General features: G+C 49.7%; 1 protein-coding gene across 1 annotated transcript in view; it reads right to left on the minus strand.

Moving 5' to 3' along the window:
• Rasgef1c (RasGEF domain family member 1C) overlaps positions 1–12,438 on the minus strand; it is a 67,051-nt gene extending 54,613 nt beyond the window's left edge. Inside the window, exon 1 of the mRNA XM_041664842.1 lies at positions 12,348–12,438. The gene's annotated coding sequence lies outside the window, so the exon portion shown is untranslated. The remainder of the gene's footprint in view (positions 1–12,347) is intronic.
• Positions 12,439–15,979: the final 3,541 nt, after the last annotated feature.

A 15,979-nucleotide genomic window follows, 5' to 3' on the forward strand; every position in this document is an offset into this window, starting at 1 on the left:
CCTCAGACCTCAGCTTTCCTTGTTCACTACGCTACTAGAAAAGTTCAAGTCACCCGTGGCTCCACTTGCTGTCTCCATGACTGTCAGTCCTGTAGGTCTAACCACTGTTGAGGGGAGGCATTGTATAGGGGACAGACAGATGGACTAAATGACCTCCCAAGAACACAGGCAACCAAGTCCAGTGGAGTAGATACCAAAGACAAAATGGAAAAGAGACGTCAGAGTTATAAAAAGCCAAGGCCACATGGGGAATCGGAATCCTTCCCCCACTGGAATAAATCACCTGCAAAAAGGCATTAGGGGGGGCTGGAGAGATGGCTCAGTGATTAAGAGCATTGCCTGCTCTTCCAAAGGTCCTGAGTTCAATTCCCGGCAACCACATGGTGGCTCACAACCATCTGTAATGAGGTCTGGCGCCCTCTTCAGGCATGCAGGCACACAGACAGAACATTGTATAAATAAATAAATAAATAAATATTTTAAAAAAAAGGCATTAGGGGGCCGGAGAGACGGCTCAATGGGTCCAATGCTCGCTGTGAAGTGTGAACTGATTCCGAATCCCCAGAACCCATGTGAAGAGCTGGGCACAGTAGCACACATCTGTGATCCCAGCGCTTCTACTGCAAGATGGCAAGTGGAGGCAGGAGCGTCTCCAGGAGCTGAGGGACAGCTAGCCTGCTGTACTAGGCACTGAATGACCCAGAAAGAAACCCCGTCTCAAACAAGACGGAAGGCCAGGCGAACACTGGAGGTTGCCCTCTGACCTCTGCATGTGTGCCATGGCATGTGTGTACTCATTCCCACACACAGGAACACACACACACACACACACACACACACACACACACACCAGAAAGACTTCAAAATTCATTTCGGAGTAGCTGGGGCAAGACTGCCATGGTTGGAGTGTGATCCGCTCCCAAGGGTGATTTTTCAGAAACAAATCCCTAAGGTCATGTGTGGATGTTATTTGAGAACTGGAGCCTTTGAGAGGTCATTAGGGTTAGATGAGATGATGAAGGTGGCCTCATGGTGGTAGTAGCATCTGTAAGGGGAGAGGAGGAGGGACCCAAGTTGGCACAGTTGCTCTGCCTCCCATGAGAAACCCTTGCAATCCTGGAGAGAAGACCCTCACATGACACCAGTTGGTGCTTTGGGTTTCCCAGTCTCCAGAGCCATGAGCCAAATAAACTTTTAGTCATTATGTGCTATACTATCAGATCTTAGGTGTTGTGTTACAGAAATACAATATTATTAAATTATTCCCAATATTAATAAATTATTACCACTTTCAAGAAATACATCAGGAGTACTAAGGTTATGAAAATACAGTTGCTGTATACCTAAAGATACATATTAGAGGCTTCAGAGGACTTGAAATGGTGCCTTAGATTTGCTTTAAGGCGCTAAGTGGAGGCCAGGCAGTAGCAGCGCACACCTTTAATCCCAGCACTCGGGAGGCAAAGGCAGGTGGATCTCTGTGAGTTCGAGGCCAGCCCTATCTACTAACTAGAAGAACAATTCAGGGAAGGTAAGTGGAGGACCTAGAGGGATGGCCCAGTCAGTAAAGTGCTCATCACGAACACCTGACTTTAGATGCCCAGCATCCACATAAGACCCCACCAGAAGGGATGATGTGTGCCTGTGACCCCAGAACTGGGGAAGCACAGCCAGGAGGATGGCTGGGATTTGTGGATGGTCAGTACAGCTGAGCTGTGAGTCCCAGGTTCAGTGCAAGACACTGTCTCAAGAACTAGGTGGAGACTGATAGAGATACCCACCTCTTCATGCACACATATGCACAAGCATCCATGAGCACACATCACACACACACGCGCGAGCACGCACGCGCACACACACACACACACACACACTGGAGGCAAGCTGGGAGCTGATGCCTGTGGGAGCTGGGGGGATGGGAACAGTGTGACTTCTATTCAACCTATTCTCTCCATGTTTTTGAAATTCTCTGTAGGAAAAGACTGGGGGAAAGCAAGGAGGGTCTATGACTTTCTTCCTGGAAGTCTTGGCCATCCTTGATGCGGTGTGACCTTGGGCTTTGACAGGCAGGCCTGCTGGGTCCTGGCCCCTGTCTGAGCTGGGGAAAAGATGGTGGTGGGCGGGAATGCTCGGCTCCCCGTTGCTCTCTTCTCATTAAGGTGAGTGGCAGACCTGCTGATCACGTTCATTATGTGAAATGCGCCTCTGTCAACGACTCCGCACATGAAATTGGTTACGGCACAATAACCTAATTTGTTCCTCCTTCTTAGACTCGCTGTTTGCAAAACAGAAGTACATTTTCCCCGTGAACGTTTCAGAGCAGCAACCCGAGGCATTTGGCGCCCCGTCCATCACCTGGAGTGCTATACAATTTGGCTGTGCTCATGCCCAAACATCTGTTTGCAAACCACAGGCCACTGGGGACCTGCAATTCCTGTCCCCCGAGCAGCTGTCGTACACTCTGTCATCTCAGCCTCTTTAAGCCTTTCCCGCAATCTGCCTTGCACAAGCTCACAAGACCTCCGTGTGTGCCATTTTTTATCCTTAAAGGGTTTGTCAGAAGAGACCCGCTGCCAGAAGCACTAAGTCAGAGAAAGCCCTGGTGTGGTCCAGATATGGCCAATTCCCAAATGGCTGGTGGGTGCTGCTGCCAGGCACCGAGGTGCCGGGAAGTTAAATCATTTGATGGGAGTCTCTCACCAGTTAGAGAGCAAATCCCTTGAACTGACCTCTGAGGACTCAGGGCCAGTCCAACTATCTCCAACCTGTAAACAGAGCGGTCAGCTTCTGGGAACTGAGTGAAACCTGTCTTTCCAGGCATGTCCCCAGTCTGTTGTGGCTCAGAGCCTCAGGCCCTACCTCTGGCTTCTCTATCAGCCCCTCTTGTGCGTGGAGTTTGCTGGTCTTTGGCAAAGTGGGGTGTCTGGTTAACGAGCACCAAAATACAGTGGGGTGGAGGGAAAAGACGGACAGTGTTCTATAGCACAGCAGGGTCACTCAGTCTACAACAATTAGTTTAGCAAGCCTCAGTGGGCAGAGAGGGGGGTTTGAAGGATTCCAGGATGAAGAAATGATCACACGGAAGGGAGAAAGGAGAAGCCCGAGTCTAATCACTGCACACTGTCTGTGCGCACGGCAGTTTAGTGTTGCATTCCATAAATAAATACCAATGAACCCGTCTAAAAATAAATACTTTAAAGTCAGAAAAGAAAGAAGGCCCAGAACACCCTGCACATTTGATACACCACCTCACCCCAGGCTTTCAGCGTGGTGACGATAGAGCTATCCAGGGCTCGATGCCGAGTGGGTACCAATACAGGGTCTTCCACGCTGGGATCTAACCATCACTCCTTCCGTCCCCAGATGCACATGTTTGCTTTGACATCTGTTTGACTTTTAAGGATGGCTTGAAGCATCATTTTCCCACATCAGCTCCCATTATGTTGATCTCCATTCCAGCACACACACACGTGCTCACACACACACACACACAAACACATACACACACAGGAACACCCTGGGTTCACATCCAACGCCTACTGCAAAAAGGCACAGTGACCATGTGGCTTCATTAGTCAATGGTGTCCGAAGTGAGAACAGCCCATGGCAAGCCAGTGTAGGGACTCATCTCAATATTTTGTTATATACTGAAAGTCCAAAGTGTAGACTGCTCCAAAATCCAAAGCTTTTTGAGCAAGTGGAAAATTTCACACCTGATGTCACATGACAGGTGCTGCCAAAATGATGGTACACTAAAAATACTGCGTAAAATGGCTTTCAGGTTATGCGTGTGAGCTGTACGAGAATTTCCTGTTTAAATTTGGATCCTGTTCTCAATATGCCTCATTATGGATACATAAATACCCCCCCCCCAAAGAAAAGCCCTTAAACATATAGACTTTGGCTTTTTCAGGCATCTCGGATAAGGGACAGTCCACGCAGGCTCGTTGAAAAAAATCACGTTAATATTCTTCATGCATGCGTAGCATTGTCATGAATCACAGGAGCAAATTAGAAACCTGGAGGACTCTGGCCATCCAGGCTGCCATCGCCATTATTCACTGTCCTGGTTAGGGTTTCTACTGCGGCGATGAAACACCATGACCAAAGAGGAAGTTAGGGAGGAAAGGGTTTGTCCAGCTTACACCGCCAAACTGTTGTCCGTCACCAAAGGAAGTCAGGACGGGAACCCAAACGGGCCAGGAACCTGGAGGCAGAAGGGCAGAAGCTAACGCAGAGGCCATGGAGGGTGCTGCTTCCTGGCTCGCTCCGCCTGCTTTCTTATAGAATCCAGGACCACCAGCCCAGGGATGGCACCACCCAACAAGGGCTAGGCTCTCCCCCACCAATCACTAAGAAAATGCCTCAAAACTGGATTTTAGGGAGGCTTTTTCTCAATTAAGGTTCCCCTTCTCAGATAACTCTAGTGGGTGTGTCAAGCTGACATAAGACTAGCCAATACAGTTATCTATGTGATTTCCCCAGATCTAAAACATATGTTATAAAAATTTACATTATTAGATAAAAATTAATTAATTTATTATTATGGTGTGTATTCATGTGTATACACGTGTGTGCATGCGTAGAGGCCAGAAGCAGATACTGACCGTCTTCCTCTATTGCTCTATGCCCTATTCCCTTGGGAAAGGGCTTTTCAGTGAACTTGATACTGTCTGGCTAATGAGCTCCCTGAGATACACCTGTCTGCACCCTGAAATACTGTGGTTCCGGGTGTGCCAGTCACACCTGGCTATATTGGGGACTCAGTGCTAGGGACTTAATCCTTACACAGCAAGTACCCTCACCCACTGAGCCATCTGCCCAGCCCCTATTAAAGCACATTTTATGAATAAAAATTACAAATATTTACGGCAAATGACATGTTGTTTGATAGAGGTATGACAGGATCAAGCGAATACTGTATTTTGGTGTATGGAGCCTTGAAGATGTATTTATCAAACATTTTCCCTCAGCACTACATTGTATAGCTGACTTTTGCATCTTATAAAAACGGTGTCATCCTGCATGCTGTATTCTTTAACACAATGCGTGTGCAATTACACGGCCTCCAGTTGTTGCTATGGAGAGCGGGGTCCTGCAATTCACACACACAGTTCTCCCGTGGACAGACACAGTGCGGGCAGGACCCCTGCTCTGCCAGTATACACAGCAAGGACCAATTGCACTAAGTGATTCCACAAACTGGTTACAGAAATCCACACCCCTACCTCAAGACGCTAAAGGTCTCTCATCCACATCCTTGCTGGTATTTGAGTTGCTAGATATTTTGATTTTTATTGACAGAATGAAGGTGTTGTGGAATTTCTTTCTTAAATATTTGGTAGAATTCACTGTAGAAGGCTCATGGGCCTGACATTTTCTGTATAGCAAGAATTTTAATGATAAATTCAATCTCTTTAATAATAAAAATAGTGTTGGGCAGGTTTTCTTTCTTCTGTTATTTTTGATAAGCTGCAACTTCAAAATATTTGTCTCTTCTTCCTAAAGTATCAAAGTCATAGTATATGTCTAAAAAGTCCTTTATTGTTCGTGTATGTGTGTGTGTGTGTGTAATTTGCAATGATGTCCCCATTTTCATTCTTGATATCGGTGACCTGTTCTCTCTTTCTCTCTCTCTCTCTCTCTCTCTCTCTCTCTCTCTCTCTCTCTCTCTCAGGGTGTGTGTGTTTCCTTGGTCAGCCTGGCTAGGAATTGACTAACTTAAGTAACCTTTCCCAGAGAGACTTTCCCTACCCTTTGTTTCCCTCTTCATACATGTCCATCCTCATAAGATACTGCTCACAAGGACCTGGCACCCTGCATAGTGCACAGTAGGGAGCGGGTACCCATAAGCGCTCTACTGCAAAGTAACACTTAACTATAAACATTCCCAAGTATCACTTCGGTTTCCTAAGACCCAGCATCCAAGCCAGCCAGATGCTGTTTGCTGGAGCCTGGCACTGATGGGGCTCTCTTCAAATCTATAATGCAAGGACAAAGTCACTCTCTCTCTGTGGCCAGCTGTCAGTCAACAATATCCTGCCAAATCTCCTTAATCTCCCCAGGACCATGGTGCATCTCCTAGAGTCTCAACCTGACCGCGACATGAGGAGTTTTCTTAAACACTCAGGAGTACCCATGCTTGCAAATGCACACCCTTGGGCATGATTCAACAGCCGCTGGGTGCAAGGGAGCACTGATCCTGAGACAGCAGGAGAGACTGTGATAGAGTCCAGGGTGCTCATTAGAGCAGTGGCAGCTTCAGGTGGTGGACACAGAGCGAACAGGAAAGTGTCTGAGAAGCCTTAGCATAGCTACTTCCTCTTACACCCCTCCCTAGTCCTTCTGGGGAGTTTACATTCCCTCACGGCTGCTTGACATTTGAAATCCTAAAGAGAAGCCCGGTTTACCCGGTTACGATGCTCACTGCTGATGGTCTTTTGTCAGATTTGCAGACCCTCCAACACCTGATGCCCTGTGCAATCGCCCTCTGATGCATCAACATACAAACAGTACAGCTGGAGCTACTGCTCCCACGAAGGTGAAGGATAAAAAGGATGGCAGAGCCTCCTGCCCCCATCCTCTTTCTCTTCCCTAGGAAGGCTCCTCAGGACTAGGAGGGTCTGAATGGAGCTTTGAGGAGGCGGCTTTCCATAATCTTTAGGAATTGCTTTGAATAAGCCTGATTCCTTGGTGCTAATGCATGCCTCTTGGATGTTGGCCTTCAAGCGGCGGACCTATTCCAGTAACAATCTCAACTCGTTCAGTAAAATCCTGAGCCGTGAGACACAGCAAATATTACAACTGTTTCATAAACTGGCACATTTTGACAGTACACCACTCATTTTGACGTTTCCCCAAGTACCAAGGCTGGTGACATCTCCGAGTCCCCATAACAACATCTTATCGGGTTTAAGAAAGAAATTCAAGCACTTTACAACCGGTCGATCAGTCCTTTAAGCATCAGGAGCAGAGAAAGAACAAAACCAAGAAGCACCAGCCACACATTCTTCTTAAAGAACCTGTCAGAAGCTGAGCTTGGTCCAAGAAAGGACACCTTCTGGCAAAATAGACACGAGCAAGCTGAAACCCAGCACCACAGCGGCCCGCCTCTGTAGCATCGTCCAGCATCCCTCTCTTGTGAGTCACGCCCTGGAAAGAAGATGGGAGCCTTCCCTGTGCTCGAACTGGTGAACTACATCAAAGGTGAGAGAAAATTGCATCGTCCTTGATCATGAGATGTCAGCGTTTGCCAAGCTATGTTACAATGTTGCCCTGCAGTCCTTCTTCACCAGCTGAGTGGAGTAAGCGGTCATGGTGGAGACTCCCACATGACAAGGAACTGGAGGTGACCACTGAGGGTTGAAGGTGTCCTCCCAAGTCTGTTGACTTCATCCCTCAATGCAGCAGTGTTAAGGGGGGAGTGGGCTAAGGAGAGGCGATGAGGTCACAGGGGTGACATTCTGGCCAGCACACACACTGAGGCAGCCCTGAGTGATAAGGAGCACATGCACTAGTCCACTCCCTGCTGACATGCCGTCACACAGCCACGGCTAAGCAGTATAACCAGAGGAAAGTGGAAGGCATCCTGCCCCACGTGGGACTGGTCTCAGGAATGCAGGGACAGCTGAGGACTAAGATTCAGATGTATTTAGCTCACCTTTGTCCCAGATCAGACATTAGGGAATCTGAATACATGGCCACTGTCCTGATGGTGCCAAGGAGCAACAACATGTTGCTAGGTGGATACATATGCTTTAGTAAAAACACGTTTCCAATAGTACTGGGATGAATGAATGATACGCCATGACACAGTGTCAGTGTGCCCCCCCCCCAAGGGCCTTGTGTCAGAAACTTTACCCTCAGTGCTACAGTGTATAGAAATAGGAACCAGAGGCTGGGTGGGCATGGTGGCGCATATCTTTAATCCCAGCATGTGGGAGGCAGAGGCAGGTGAATCTCATTGAGTTTGAGACCAGCCTGGTCTACATATTGAGTTCCAGGTCAGCCAGGGGTACTTAGTGAGACCCCATCTTTAAACAAAAATGAGGTAGGAGACCTAAATAAAAAGCCATGGATGTTTGTCTCTTTCAAATGAACTGTCGTTTTTGTAGGATGGGTTAGTAGGTCCTTAGAGAAGTCAGCTTGGCTGCCCCCCTCCCTCGACCACCCCCAGCCTCTCCTTGCCTTCTGCCATGGGATGACCTCACAGATGTCGTCCCTTAATTGAGGGCTTCCCAGCCTTCAGACCATGAACAAAGAACAGCCACTGATTACAGTTCACTCGGTGTTTGGTAACTCCGTTACAGGAGCAGCAAACGGACTAAGACATTCTCTTCATATCTCCGTCCCTGCCTCCCCTGAAGTCTGCATCTCTGCCAGCCTTAGAGCAAGGTAAAGATGCCCGTTACATCCAATATGTAATACTGAATCAGAGGGATTTATGTTGTTCATGCGTTTCTATGTGTAATACGCCATATGAGTGCAGGTGCTTGCAGAGGTCAGTGAGGACGTTGGATCCCCTGGAGCTAGAATTACAACTGGTTGTGAGCCACCTGCTGTCGGTACTGGGAACCAAGCTTGGGTCCTCTAGAAGAAAGGAGGCACTCTTAACCACTGCGCCATCTCTCCAGCTCCAACTGAAAGTAGTTAGCTAATCTAATTAGGTGAAAGTAACAAATTCCCAAAGATTAGTAAAGAAAAGCAACACCGTTGAGTTTGTAGTTGACAGAACACCCAAGCTATCTTCAAACAATTACAAAACGAACAAATCCAATGCAGCCGAAGAACACACCATGTGCAGAGATAAAAAACATTTAGGAGATACAACAGGAGGAAGAAACTTACAACAACAAGCCGGGTGAAATGCGAACACCCTGTACACGGACGGCTTCACCTGCGGATGTGATCTTGCGACAGAAAAACACCTGATTCCTATCACTGCATGAAGCGCTCAGCACAGAAGCTGAGATGGAAATGTAGCTGAGAAGAAAATGAAGTCAGTGACGCGTTTACCTTCCAAGCACAGGGACCCAAGTTTGATCCTTGGAACTCGCATTTTTTTTTTTAAACCAAGTGTGATGACTTGTGTCTTTAATCCCAATACTAGGGAGGCAGGGATGGGGCAGACAGATCCTTGGGGATCAATGACCAGACAACTCAGCTTAGCTGACAAGCTCCAGGCCTGTCTCAAGAACAGTCAGATGGAGGATTCCTGAGGAATAGCACCCAAGGTTGTCCTCTGGCTCACACAGGCACACACACATACACCTGCACTAAGGACATGTGCACATGTGTGAACACACCAATATGATCCAATTCCAAATATCACCAACACCGTGGAATAGCTAGAAATCCTTTGGAAAAAAGTGACAATATCGGGTGGTGGTGGCACATGCCTTTAATTCCAGCAATCAGCAGGCAGAAGCAGGAAGATCTCTGTGAGTTTGAGGCCAGCCTGGTCTACAGAGTGAGTTCCAGGACAGCCAGGATTCTTTCACAGAGAAACCCTGTCTCAAAAACAACAACAGCAAAAAATGTGACAGCAATTAACCCTATCAGACACAGAAACACGGAGACCATGCTCTGAGCACAATTTTTCTTCCCTTTAAATAAAGATACATCAAATAAACAAATACCTTAATTAATTGCCTAAAGATAAATACAGGCTCTACAAATGCCTATAACTCTAGCTTCAAGGGATTCAGCACCCTCTTTTGACCTCCACATCTGCACATCCACAAACAGACACATGCACACAACACACACACACACACACACATAAAATAAATCTTTAAAAAAGACTGGGGGGAGGAAATCAAAAGCCTGGAATAAAATTCAAAGGTCCACCCACTGAACACAAATCGAAGAAACTAGGGTAGAGCCACACGGTGGAGTAGTGTTTAGTCATGAAGAGCCACCAGAACGGTCTCTACAGACTGTGCAGAGCTGATTTTTAGGAGGAATTTTTATCACAATACAAAGGGGATATAACATACCCTAATATAATGTATAAGTGGCTTATTAGATAAAAAGAAATATGGACAGGTAATCTAGGAGCTGTTTAAAATGGTTACCTCTGATGAGGAACAGGGACAAAGACACAGGGACAGAACTGTGTCTCTAAATAACTTATAAATGTAGCTTTTGTATAATTGTGACCTTTGAGCCATAAAAATATTTTACGGTTTCAAAAATAAAATTGTATCACGAAGACCAAGGATGTGCAAAAACGGGCCGAATGCAACGAGAAACTCACAAAACCAACGCTGGATCAGACTGAAACAATGCTCAGAGCTCTGGGTGTACACCCAAAGACATCGGACACTTAATATAGATGTTTGGGGTTGGTACTGGTTTACACATTTAATTCTGGAACGATCTCTGTGTGTTCCAGGATGTACCAAATGATCAATGTGGTGATGATTTGAGAATCAGGTTCTCACGTGAGAAAAGAGACGGAAATATTCATTTCTAGCTGTAAGATGCTTTGGTTGGAGACACCTGACAACGTCTAGACTCAATAACACCAGGGTGACCATGGGCACACCTAACCTAGATGGTGGTTTCTAGGCCCCTCAATTCTCAGTTAAAAGAGCAAAGGGAACCGGCCGACTCTAGTTTTGGTCCAAGTATAAACGTGAGTGCTGGACCAGCACTCCAAGACACCTAAAGACAAGTGAGAAGGTCCCAGAGGCTGGGTCTAGTCCGAACACCCAGCATCTCATTGGACCTCTGCAACCCCGCCCACAGTCATGCGCCACCTGCTGGACCGGAGTGGGACAGCACTTGAAAAAAAGCCAGGCTCCTTTTCCACCTGAGTTCCTCAACTCACCGTCCTGACCTCTTCATGGCTCTGGTTTTCCCAGGACAAAGGCCTTGGAGCGGCTATACCACCAGGGGTGGATTGCACAGCCCGAAGCCTCTCATATATCTCCACAGCTCTGGTCCAGTCTGCGTTCTCTCCGTCTGGCTACCCCCGCAAACCTCTTCAACCACCATTCAGCCTTTCTGTCTACTATTCAAACTCCAGCTGTTTGCCGGCTTCCCACGGCGCCCAGAACATCCAAGCCCTAGTTCGTCTCTCCAAGGTATCTGGTTCCAAGTCCTTCCCATCCCTCACCTGTACCCGCCCCAGGGATGCTTCACCTGTTCAGCCCCTGTGCTGACTTTTCCATGGGTTCAACTCTTTATTTACAGCACAAGGGTCTCTAGCCAGGGACAGACACCTCTGGCCAGGCCCAGGCTCTGCCCCGCTACCTGTCCCTCTCCAGCCCATGACCCCATTTAATCGTCTTCCTAGATATGATCTTCTGAAACAGACCTCGGGTTTTCCCTTGGTAGCTAACTCGTGCCGTGCTATGCCCTCTCACACCAGCGTGGGCACAGGGTTCAGGGCAAGTGAGCCCGCAGCACACAGTAAGTGTCGGCGAACACAGCATCCTCAGGGCACCTGGCGAGGTGGCTGAAGTACTGGGGTAGGAGCCTGGAACCTCACCTCTGTCACTTCATGGCCCTGAGACAGGACCAGTGAATCTGTTTACTTGACTGTGAAGTGGAAACAGCTCTGGCCATCAGGTGAGACTCTCCAGGATCCCTTCTCGGACTCTCTTACCTGTCCTACAGCCACGGGAGGCAGTTGGGGCGCAGGGGACCTCACCACTTCACCACCTAAGCTGCTGGGTAGACAGTAGGGTTGAGAGCACCCACCTCTCTCCAGGGCTTCTCTGTCTGCAGCCTTAAGCCTGCCCCCTGCCATTGCCCGAGGTACACACCGGAGCACCAGCAGATGCCACCACCCTACAGCCCTTATGACTGGCACGCTGGTCTTCTGATTCCCAGAAGGCCAAGGACCTTCTCATCCTTCACATGCACATCGCGGGTCAACCTTGCTGTGCCCGTTTCATAGTTAGGGAAACTGAGGCCCATGTGGGTGGAGATTCTGGGCCCAGACTGGAATTTTCTGCCACTAGCAGGTGCAGGGAGGTGGTCTCCCAGCAGCGGCAGGGGGCGTGCCCTTCGCTGGGCCCCCGGCATCCAGCCGCTGCTGGGCATCTCCATCCCGGGACCTCACGGCCGTCCCGCGCCCTCGGGGGTTTAAGGGGGGGGGGGGGCTCCGTGCCGCTCGGCCCCGCGCCGTCCACCTAAACGCCACGCACGCCATGGCTCCAGCCACGCGCACTGTCACTCGCGCGCACCTTGCCCCGGGTCAGCCCTGCGCGTGCCCGCCCTCGGCCCGATCCGCCGTCCCCGCCCACACCGCTGCCTTGCTCCACGCGCGGACCTCGCCGCGCCCCGCACGCCCTTGTCCGTAGCACAGGTGTCCCGCGCGGCCGCGCATCACTCACCGGCTCCCGGCGCTCCGGCAGCCCGGGCCCGGCCCATCGGCAGCGCCCGCCGCGCCCGCCGCAGCCGCTGCACGGTGAACCGGGCGCTGCCCGCCCGCTCGCCCGCAGCCCGCCGCGATCCCGCGCGCAGCCCGCCCGTGCGCCTGGCCGGAGCCGTGCGGAGCCCCCTCGCGGCCGCACAGAGAAGCGCGGGTGGAGCCGCCCGAGTCCGCGCTAAGCAGCACTCCCCGCTGTCCTCCCAGTCCTCCGCCGGCTGCCTTGCCCATCAAGCCTCTTTTCTGCTCCCAGCCCTTGAGGTCGGGGTCAAATGTCCAGGCCTATACTTGGGAAACCCCAATAGGGTTCGCCTCCCGTGGGCTAAAACTGCCGCTGTGGTACCCTCCTGAGCCTGATCCCTGAGGCCTCTGCACTCAGACTGCCCCCTGGACAGACATCTTCACTTCACCAGCTTCTGGCATCCTGAAATCCAGGTCACACTTGCCTCAAAGCTGAGGCCTGGCCTCTCCTCTGGCTTCTCCTACAATGGCCACTGAACTTTGTAGTGAGGGACATTGCAGAGAATCAGTGATGTTTCATGGCTCTAGGGGCAGTGGGGTGCTAGAAAGATAAAGTGGGGGGTTGTGACAATTTTAAATGAAAAGAAGGAGCGTCCGCAGGTCTTTGTGACCTTCTGCCCTGACTCCATTCAGGTATGTCTCACTGTGGAGGTCAGGGCGTCTGTCTTCTGCTTCAGTAGGACCTGCCTGATGAACTGTGGCAGAAACCCAACCCAATCCACTCAAGCAGGGTTTATTGGCTAGTAAAACATAAAAAAATCAAACTATGTTGATTTCTGGAGTAGTTAAATCATGGACTTTGAATCTTTTGTGGGGAGTGATAGAAGCCAAGGTGGAAGGGAGCAGGGCTGAAGTAGCCGCTTGACTCGGGTGCGGAACTGGACCTTGTCCTTGGGTGTGACCCTAGGGACAAATTTAGGCCCAGCTCTGCCTGAAGCACTCCAGCAGAGGAGGTGACGGTGCATCCCCAGCTGTACTGGCCTTGGCTCCTAAGAAGCCCCCTGCTTTGGTTGTCCAGGCGGCATCTCCCATTTACAGGGTCTGGACCACAAGGTTCTCCCACAGGGTTGTCACTGAGAGGGGATGGGAGGGAAAGGCAGGCTTCAGGAGCCAGTGGAGCGGGGAATGAAGAGGACAGCTAAGGCTTTCAAACCCTAATCAGGTCCCAGGAATGGGAAGATCCAAGGAAGGGCTATTTCCAAGAGAAAACCCCCAGGGCTTGGTGGTCCAGGGCAGAACATGAGAGGAGTGGGGGCTTCCAGGTTGGTGGGGGAGTGTGGGGCAAGTTTCCCAGGGTGGGTGTTGGGTAGGTGGTGGTTGTGGGGTTTGCTGAGGAGCCCTTTCCCAGCAGGTGGTAAGATTGTGTGGTCAAGGGAGATCTTGGGGGATTCCTGGAGGTGGCTGGCCTAGTGGGTGCAGTATGGGTTTGGGTCCTTGGGGGTAAAAGGAGACCCCTGGGTTTCAGTGTCTGTGGAACCCAGACATGTCTTTCTGAGACTTAGCATAGATGCATCAGGTGACTCAGGAGAGAGGTTGACAACCTGCAAGGTGGCCAAGCAGAATCACCAAGAGAATGCAAGAACAGAGAGCATGGAACTGTAGGTTCCAGCGAAGGCATTTTATCAGCAGAGCCCATAAACTGTCCATTCTTGGGTCTCATGAAAGTCCTCCAAAGTTACTACAAGGGCAGAGCACTAGGAGAAAGTCACCCTACAGTCAGCCACAAGGAGGTGTGTGTGTGTGTGTGTGTGTGTGTGTGTGTGTGTGAGAGAGAGAGAGAGAGAGAGAGAGAGAGAGAGAGAGAGTCCCGTTGTTTATAAACCAAGATCCTGCCTTTCCATAAAGTCTGAGTGAAGATTGGGGATGTGGAGGAAGAGAGAATGCCAGTATGTGTAGTGTATATATGTACAGTATGGGCACGCACATGGTAAGTACATGCTCTATGTGATTCCTGGTGGTGTTCTATACATGCATGGAGAATATATGTATGTAATATGTATGCAGTATGTATATTACATGTATATTATGTGTATGGCTAGTGGTAGCATGTGTAGCATTGGACGTGTGTGTGTGTGTGTGTGTGTGTGTGTGTGTGTGTGAAAGAGAGAGAGAGAGAGAGAGAGAGGTGCATGTGGAGTTAGTGTGGGTCTGGGTGTAGGCGTGGTGGGTTCCCAGTACTATCATGAGGTTGGTCCTCAAATAAAGGATGGTATCACAGATGGGACTCCTGGCAATGGAACCTGAGATAGACTGAATAAGATGAAGGTTGCCGAGTTGGAAGGAGATCCCAGGGAGCCAGGGCTGGAGCAGGGAAGGGGGACAGCTCATAAAGGATGCATTGTTAGGATGGTGCCCATTACAGCCAGCTAAAGCCTGTCTTCCTGGAGACTCTGCAGGAGCTGTGCTGAATGCAGGCGGTGGAGATTACAGAGGGCACAAAACCTGCCTGCTCCAAAATACCTATTGGAACGCTCAGATTCTTGTGGGTCCTGCCTTAAGCCCAGAGGTCACTTCCCTCCTCTACCACACAAAGCCACAGGCAGCATCTTTTCCAGTTTGTGCATGTCTGAAGTTGACTTGCTGAGCCAGGGTCAGAGCAATCCTCCTTGGACCAAGGCTATCTGCATATCTATGGTTATAAGTAGACACGGAAGCACAGAGTCCTAAGGCCTCTGAGTCCTTTCGTACTGCAGAAGCCCTGTCTCTTTGAAGTGAGCAAGGCTGACCACCTCTTACTATGGTTTGACCAGGAAGTGTTCCCCACTAGGTCAGACCCCTGTCCCCAGCTGCTGGTGCTAGTTTGGAGGCTGTGGCATCTGAGGAGGTTGGACCCGGGTAGAGCCTGGGGCATTCCTTTGCAGGTTATTGTAGGACCCTAGTCTGGTCGTCGCCCTCTGTCTGCTGTGAGGTGAAGTTCCTCATCACACACTCTTGCCATGATGACGCTCTGTCCAAGGAGCGTCTAAGCCTTCAGAAACTACAAACTGAAAATAAGCGATCCCTTCCCTATTGTTGTTGTCGGGTACTTGTTCACGATAACCAGAACACTGACTACAAGAAGTGTTTGCTGTTGCTGGACCTGATAATGTGGTCTTTAGACCTTTGGAAGCAGTTATGGGAGACATTTGAAGACTTTGGAAAAGCAGGCTAGGGAAGTCCTGAAGTGTTGTAAAGAGAAGTCCTTTAGCATTGTATGCTCATCTTAATGGGCAATTCTGGTGGGAACTCCAGGAGATCAGAACGTCAGTGAGAATGCAGACAATGAAGACCGGGGCTTCAGCACAAACACAGTGCAGGGAACTGGACCATGGCTCATGTCAGTCTGCCAAAGAACTTCTCTACGCATCTCTACATCCAGAGATGGACTTTAAAGGCAACAAAACTGATCTCTCTCTCTCTCTCTCTCTCTCTCTCTCTTCCTCCTTCCCTCCCTCCTCTTTTCTTTTGGAGATGCTGAGGACTGAACCCAAGGCTTTGTGCATGCTAAGTAAGTACCCTGACACTGAAATGTACCCATAATCCTTTTTTCTCCCATTAAAAATTTTTTTTGAGATAGTTGCCCAGGCTGGCCTTGAA

This window comes from Microtus oregoni, unplaced genomic scaffold (assembly GCF_018167655.1).
Source record: "Microtus oregoni isolate MIOR12 unplaced genomic scaffold, Mior012 000015F_ref0000493, whole genome shotgun sequence".
Classification (NCBI taxonomy): domain Eukaryota; kingdom Metazoa; phylum Chordata; class Mammalia; order Rodentia; family Cricetidae; genus Microtus; species Microtus oregoni.